Below are 7,600 nucleotides of genomic sequence, written 5' to 3' on the forward strand. Positions count from 1 at the left end.
TGAAAAGACAGCCCGTGGTGGTTGGGTAGTCTGTCTAACAAACCTATGGTGTAGGAGGTTCATGGTGGAACTTAGTTTCGAAACACTGCTTGCTATAACATTCATATAGCATTGGCTGTTGTAAGTTGTGTTTGGGTCTCACCTTAAGTCTTACACCCTTGCTACCTTTATATATTATGTATTCTGTTTTAATTCACCTCACAAACAAACAAAGTCTTCAAAATCATCTTCTGAAATCATCTCTTTCATTGGACTCTTATTTAACTTTGGCTACAATCTCCATGGATGATAATCTGATACTTGTACCGCTTTATTACTTGGAAATACGACATTGGACCGTATTGTATACTTGCTTTGTGGCCCAATTTTATTAGTCTAAAGGTGTGAGATATAACCGACCAAGTTTTTGGCGCCGCTGCCGGGGATTGTTTCGCTAAAGTTTTATTTTGAGTAAAGTAAAATATTTGATTTTTCTTGTACCATCGGAATCATTTTTAAAAGTGGTGTATGCCACGGTCACATCACGGAGAATTTTTTGAATTTGATCCTGATATTGAAAGAACGTTTCACTATCGGAGGAGGGCTCAAAGAGTTTTTTTTGCTCTACTCCCTCCAAACATGGCGTTACCTCCCCCAATCATTCCAGAAACACCGCATTTGGAAAACCAACCGTCGGGTTTTGAACCAATTCCACCATTTCCGAACGTTCAACAAGGACATCCACATCACGATAATGATAATAATTTGGACACAGAATCGGACCATAATGAACAACAAAGAGCACAAACTCCGAACATCATTAATTTGGCAAATTCCAAAAATGGAAGGATCATGGATTATGCTATTCCGAATGTTGAGCAACTGAATTCCGGGATAGTTAGACCACATATGACCGCTCTCCATTTCAAACTAAAACCGATAATATTTCGCATGTTGCAAACGAATGGCCAATTTTTCGGATTACCTTCGGAGGACCCACATTCGCACTTAAAATCTTTTATGGAAATCATTGATGTTTTTCTGATCCCGAGAGTGTCAAATGACGCTCTCAGACTCACTTTATTTCCATTTTCATTAAGGGATCTGGCAAAAGCATGGTTTAATTCTTTAACTCCCGGTTTTGTACCTTCTTGGAGTGACATGGCGGAAATTTTTTCGCGAAAATATTTTCCACCAACAAGGAACGTTAAGTCTAGGATAGAAATCTGTCTTTTAAAACAAATGGACGATGAGGCTGTTCCTGACGCATGGGAAAGCTTCAAAGAGCTGTTGAGAAAATGCCCACACCATGGCATTCCGTACTGTATTCAACTTGAGACATTTTACAATGGGTTAAATCCCATGGCAAAACAAATGCTCGATGCGACTGCAGGCGGAACCTTCACAGCTATGACCTATAATAAAGGATATGAAATCCTTGAAAAGATATCAGCAAACAATGGGCACTAGGCTGACCCACGTGCTCAATCACAGAAGAAGACTGCTGGGATACATGATGTGGATGCATATACTGCATTAACATCTCAGCTTACCTCCATGACCGACATGCTGAAAAATTTAACTTCTGGTCAGGGAGGACAGCAAGCTGCTAATACACCAGTCCCATCAGTCCTATATGTGTAGTGTGTGTGCTGTGGTGGGGATCATTCATATGAACATTGTACTCATAATTCTGAATCAGTAAATTATGTTCATAACAGAGCTAATCCCTATTCCAACAATTATAATGCCAGTTGGAGACAACACCCGAACTTTTCTTGGAACAATCCAAGTTTAAATCCACCAGTCCATAAACAGCAAGGAACTTCCAATTTCCAACCTCAACATCATGGAAATAGTTCTAACTCTCAGACTCACCAACAAAGTTTTCAGAATTCACAACCACCTTTTCTGACCGAACCTTCTCCATAGACAGAATCATATCTTTATTGCTTGCCTCTGGTTGAACTGGTGAAGGAAACTCCAAGTGTTAGTACCCAGAGGGGTTATGAAGATGCACTTTCCGTCGCATCTCTGGTCAGTTCATCGACCATTTGGTTGTTCTTCAGACTTAGTCATTTTTCCTGAAGTCTTCCATCGGCCTTCTGGTTCTTTATCTCTTGTTTTTCTTCATTACTTCATGCATAATACTTATGGGGTCTAACAATCTCCCCCTAAGTAATGAAAGAACAAACAATAATTAATCTAAGAACATTCAAAGTATAAGTGAAGAACAAAGGTTATTCTAAAGAAAAGCATCTTTTGCCAAATTTTCATTAGAACAAAATGATGAATTCTTACAACGATAAGTAATGAGGAAAATTACAAGACAAAATATAAGCAAGACTAAATTCAAGGTCTCCCTTGTGATATATCCCAAAAGCACATAAGTAGTCCTCTGTATTGGACGATTGTAGATATCTCATGAATCATTCTCTGTCCATCGTTTATCGGCACATGAGGTCTGCCCAACCTATCTCTGATGGCTTTCTAAAACCATTCAAGTGTTTCATTTGAGTACTTGAAGGCCTCAGTCAACCTAAAAAAAATTTGTGCCAAACTCATTTTTATATACTAGACCCAGTTCTGGTTGAGTAAGTACATAAGGAAACATCTTCTTCTGCAGGTAGGGAAGTCTTCATTGGGTAAAGTGCAGGAAAGTCTGTCGATGCCAACCCAAAGAGCAATTTCAAAGTCACTCTTGGCTTGATGCTTCACCAAGGTCTCTAATGTCTGCACGATCGCTCTGTTCGCCATCCCAAATTGTATACCCTGATCCTGTTGCTGAGTCGTGTACGCGTAAAGCTCGATCAAGTCATAGGGATTGAGATTGATCAAGTCATTGTCACTAAAGACGCTGACCTGACCATGGGCTCGCTCCACTGTGTACTCGATGTACTTGATGGCTTTGTTGGTGAAGGTCCTCAACTTGATGTCCATGACCAACCTTATTCCATCGTTTGAAAAGACAGCCCGTGGTGGTTGGGTAGTCTGTTTAACAAACCTTTGTTGTAGGAGGTTCATGGATTCTGGTGAAAGAATTGGAGGATTGAGAGTCAAACCTTCATCGCGATCATGATATAGATATTGATGTATGTTTTCCATCATAATTGGCTCCCTCGGTGGCACCTCTGGATGTCTCCTGAGCGACTCCATGTTTGCGATGATTTCATCGACGACCCCTTGAGGAGTGTGCCTCGATGAAGATGGAGCATCCGCTTGCACCTGAGTTTGTTGGGCTGTGAGTTGTGTTTGGGCTAAGGGTTAAGAGTGGGTTTGTGATGGAAAGGTTTGGGTTGGCTCCTGTTCAATGGGCTCAGGTGGGGTGATTTTTGGTTCATGGGTTTCAATTTGGGTGGTTTCTGGTTCATCGGGTTGTGTTTGGATTGGAGGTTGTTGTGGTAATAAAGGTTGAATGATTGTGGGTTGTGGTTGTATAGGTAGGGAGGTGGCGAGGGGAACATGTACATTGTGTACATCTTTAGAGGGCTGAGCCTATGGTTCCCTCACTTGGGTTGATGATGGAGGTTGTTCTTGTGTTTGGGGTGGTGGTGATGGTGCAGCAAGTTCCATCGGGTGAGCAGCCGCAGACTCGTTCTCCCCCTCATGAGGTCCAAGACCTTGATCATCGGGGTATGGATCCTCATGTCGTGGCCTTTTCTGCGGGCGGCTGCTGGAGCATGATGCTTTGCTCCTCTTCTTCTTTTTCTCCTTCTTGAAGGTCGCAAGATACGCCTTCAGGGCTTGCTGATGTCGACTCTCCTCCATCGAGTGAAGAAGAGAGTTGGTGCGTGCCTGTTGGTCAGCAAGGCTCTGATAGAGAGCCTTGGTTGTTTGTGCGGAACGATGAATGAATTTTGCACTTTTCTCATTGAAAGATGAGACAAGTGCCTTTGACAGGGCCCTTAGGTCGTCCCTAGTGGCGAACTCCATGGTGGATGTGGATGTGGATGTAGGTGGGGGCACGGAGGTGGATGTTAATGCGGGAGGTGGGATGGGAAGGTTGGCGATGATGTCCTTCAACTCTGTAGCGGAGGAATCGAGGGCATCATCGAATGAGGATACTTTGGTGGGTGGTGGAGGTGGGGGTGGTTAGTGTATTAGGACTATTATAGTAGCTGGGGGGAGGTGAGGGTGTTTTGGATGGTGGTCATTTGGGATGAGAGGAAGGCTAAGGTTTCATTGATTGAAGAAGTTGGGGGTGGGATAGGTTGAGGGATTTGGGAGATTATGGTGGCGAGGAGGGTGTTAAGGGTTTGGGAGATGGTGTGTATTTGGGCAGTTATGAAAGCGAGGGTCTCATCAGTCGCAGTTGTCTGGGCCGTGAGGGTGGCGATTGAGTTCATCATGAGTTGGTTTCTTTGGGTGGCAAAGGCGGAGGAGGTGTTATGGTGTTGGGTGACAGTTTGTTGCAGCATTTGGAAACGGGTTGTGTTGTCTTGGGTTTGGGTTTTTAGGGTTGCAAGGGACTGTCGAAGGGGGGAAAGATCGATGGATGGGGGGCTGTCGACAATCCCTTGTATGATGAGTTTTAGGTCTTCCAAGGACCGCTGAATCGAGTCTACAAAGGCTTGGAACTCAGCCTTTGTGACCAGATCAGCCACATGGGTAACCCTTGCAGCAACGGATGCTACAGGTTGAGCYWCAGCTCCAGAGATGCCCTCAATGCCTTGTGAGAAAGTTGGCATTGAAGGACTTCCACCAAGTCCTCGATAGCCCTATAGTGAGGAACTATCTCTGTTGCGACAACTTCTTCTTCTTCCTTGGCTTAARAGGTCGGGTAAGAGAAGTAAGTGTGTTTCCCCTTCGGTAGATCAAGTATCAAAGGGGTGGGTCATGCACGAATAGGAGATCACTCTAAACGATCTTAAGGATCAGCAATGCCAGAAGCAACACATGCTTCTGGGTATGTGAAGGGTAGTGGCAAGCCATGAGGTGAATTGGCTCTTATTTCTTCATCGCCTCTCTGTTGGGAGAGGGGCGATTGATGGTGAGGTTCCTTGACTTCATCATCTCCAGAGGCCCGAAGAATGGCCTCTGGATGGCTGGCTGGATGAGGGATTGGACTGGGTCGTCCATGTTGAATACCACTTTGGCCTTGATTGCCAGGGGTAGTGTTGGTGGTTGCCCTTTGGGTAGTGGGGATGGAAATTGTATGTGAAGGGTCGGGGGATGCACGAGGAGTGTCATCATCATCATCTTCATCATCCGATAAAGACGACTCATGTGCTCCCTCGTTGGTGTCTGGGGACGGCTCTAAGTRCTCTAAGGTAGCTGCTTTYGGTTCTTGGGACAATAGAGAGCGTTCATACTTCTGCGTTATCTCAGACGTCTCTGGTATGACGCTGAGCATGGCACGAGAGACTGTCCTCTCCATGGTGTAGCCTTCCTTGGAGATCGTTGGTCGATGGCCGTTCATCAGAAACTATAGAGTGTATGGTTCATCGGCCGATAAATCATGTATCCTCATTGCGTCCCTTATGAAGAGAGTGAGGAAGCGGGGGAAGAGGATGGAGGTCAATGGCTTTCTTGCAGCCTTGAGCTTACACTTCTTAACTACCACTGCATGGATCTCATTGTAGATTAGGAAAGCGTAGTCCAGCGGTAGGTTRAAGAAGAGGCCGTACATAATCGTCATGATGTTTATGTTTCCYTRATCCATCGATCCCAAGTTTGTAGGTGAGGGCTCTGTTCAATATGGAAAAGAACATGTTCCACATTGGGGGCAAGAACTGCCTCTTGAAGTCGGAGGTGTTGCATAGGTCACGATTGTAACCTAGCATTCTAATGAAGCTGAGGATGTCGGAACTTGTGGGTGGCTCAGCGTAGTGGTCAATGCCGAGTTCTTGGCGAGTAGGGATGCAAAGGACTTTTGAGACCTTTGCTCGTGAGATCTTGACAGAGCAAACCATATCATTTGGGGCGTCGATGTCCCCCATCATTCYACGACTTTGAGGGTAGAATTCACAGGTTTGCCAATATTGTTCGACGTACTTGAGAGGTACGCCATTGTCAGTTGAGGTCAAGGCTGGTTAGAGAATACAATTTTAGAAAAACTCGATCATGATTGCAAACCTGTCTTCAAACAGGTTGGTTYGAAGGTCGATGGCGTGGTTGTTTGGCTTGATCGGGAGGAAYACCAGTGCACGACTGTCAGCTCCAGTTGATTGCACATGGATGTCGTTGTTATTTGATTCATGGGAGGCGGAAGAGGCCATTGCAGTTTGTAGTTGCAGGTTTTGCGTTTAGTTCGTCTTAAGCTTTTTGCAGGTTTAGGAAGCGTAAAGAAGAAATGGTTGGGGAAGATGAGTATATATAGGTGGAGGAGGGGAAAGGGCGTTTGAGATAAATAATACTAAAAGAATAATCATGATGGTGGGAGACGTTTGGCAAAAAGGTGATGTGGTGGGGATCGTGTGCCGTCTTGACAGTGTCATGCCATTAATGTTGGAGGACACGTGTCAATGTGGGGATAGTGGATGGGAAATTTGAAGAGGTTTTATGGGGAACCGACTGTGAATGTGGCAGGCTTTTGTGTAAGATGACGTTTGGATTATTTGGAATAATTAAATAATTATTCCAAATAATAACTCTTGAAATAGCAATCCAAAAAAAAATTGTATTTAAAAATTCAATCTAATTATAAGATTAATTACTAATTACGAAGTTTTGGTCTTCTAAAAACCCATGTTGTATAGTTTTTAGTCACAAAAGCTGCAATTTTGTATAATCTTAAAAAGGTTTTCAATTAAGATGGGTTTTTAAATGAAAAAGAGTTTGTCATGGAACTAGAGGAGCTCTGGTTGGTCATGACTCATTGGGTGAGGAACCAGAGGTCTCTGGTTAAACATGAACTTTTTGGATCCGGAACCAGAGGTCTCTGGTTGAGCATGATGAATAAGTTCATCGATAAAATGTTGGGTTGTATGAATAATAAGCCTTGGATAGACAAACCAGAGGCTCTGGATAAGCATGGACAACCCATTATGTAGGACCAAAGGGGCTATGGTTGGATACATATGTGTAATTCATCATTTATCTAGCATTTTGGTGTCCAGAGGCTCTGGATAGTAGAACCAGAGATTCTGGGAAGGAAAATGCATAAGTATGCAATGAGAACTCTTTATGATGAATGAAAAGCTCCCCCTCAAATGATGCATGGGGATATGGATTGGGTTTAAAACTCCCCCTAGAACCAATAAGGAGGTTAATTTTGATGACCAGAGGCTCTGGTCTATACAACCAGAGGCTCTGGTTGTGAAAGATGATGAAGATTGATATGAAATGTTGTTAAGTATGAGAATGGACATGAAAATGAATGAGTCTTTAAGACCAGAGGGCTCTGGTTCCAAAGACAACAAATCTAGAGGCTCTGGTCTTTAGAACCAGAGGCTCTGGTTGCGAAAGCGATGCAAAGAAATATGAAATTATGGTTAAGTATATGGAAAAGGGTATGAGAAGATGGAGCTTTGAGACCAGAGGGCTCGGTTGCAAAGGTGATGCAAAAAAAATATGAAATATTGGTTAAGTGTATGTAGAATGGTTGTGCCTTTGAGACTAGAGGGCTCTGGTTCGAAAGACTTTGAATCCAGAGGCTCTGGTCTTTAGAACCAGAGGTTCT

General features: G+C 43.7%; 1 non-coding gene across 1 annotated transcript; it reads right to left on the reverse strand.

Moving 5' to 3' along the window:
- Positions 1-1,188: 1,188 nt before the first annotated feature.
- LOC112503568 lies at positions 1,189-1,295 on the reverse strand. The gene has a single exon (XR_003068022.1). It is a non-coding gene; the product is annotated as a small nucleolar RNA R71 (small nucleolar RNA).
- Positions 1,296-7,600: the final 6,305 nt, after the last annotated feature.

Source organism: Cynara cardunculus, unplaced genomic scaffold (genome assembly GCF_001531365.2).
Source record: "Cynara cardunculus var. scolymus isolate 2C unplaced genomic scaffold, CcrdV1 Un_Scaffold_3296, whole genome shotgun sequence".
Taxonomy (NCBI): domain Eukaryota; kingdom Viridiplantae; phylum Streptophyta; class Magnoliopsida; order Asterales; family Asteraceae; genus Cynara; species Cynara cardunculus.